At 50.0% G+C, this 364-nt stretch overlaps 1 protein-coding gene across 3 annotated transcripts in view; it reads left to right on the top strand.

The window, feature by feature from the left end:
• Positions 1-364, top strand: part of Hmcn1 (hemicentin 1) — a 473399-nt gene that overhangs the window by 243956 nt on the left and 229079 nt on the right. The window lies entirely within an intron of this gene.

Genomic DNA, 364 nt, shown 5'->3' with positions numbered 1-364 from the left:
ACCCCCTGCCCTGCACACACACTAATGCATTACATCTCAAACACCCCCTGCCCTGCACACACACTAACGCATTACATCTCAAACACCCCCTGCCCTGCACACACACTAATGCATTACATTCTCAAACACCCCCTGCCTTGCACACACACTAATGCATTACATCTCAAACACCCCCTGCCCTGCACACACACCAATGCATTACATCTCAAACACCCCTGCCCTGCACACACACTAATGCATTACATCTCAAACACCCCCTGCCCTGCACACACACTAATGCATTACATTCTCAAACACCCCTGCCCTGCACACACACACTAATGCATTACATTCTGAAACACCCCTGCCCTGCACACACACTAAT

This window comes from Mastomys coucha, unplaced genomic scaffold (assembly GCF_008632895.1).
Source record: "Mastomys coucha isolate ucsf_1 unplaced genomic scaffold, UCSF_Mcou_1 pScaffold1, whole genome shotgun sequence".
Lineage (NCBI taxonomy): Eukaryota > Metazoa > Chordata > Mammalia > Rodentia > Muridae > Mastomys > Mastomys coucha.
The sequence above is the reverse complement of the archived record's forward strand: the minus strand, read 5'-3'. Positions and strand labels throughout refer to the sequence as shown.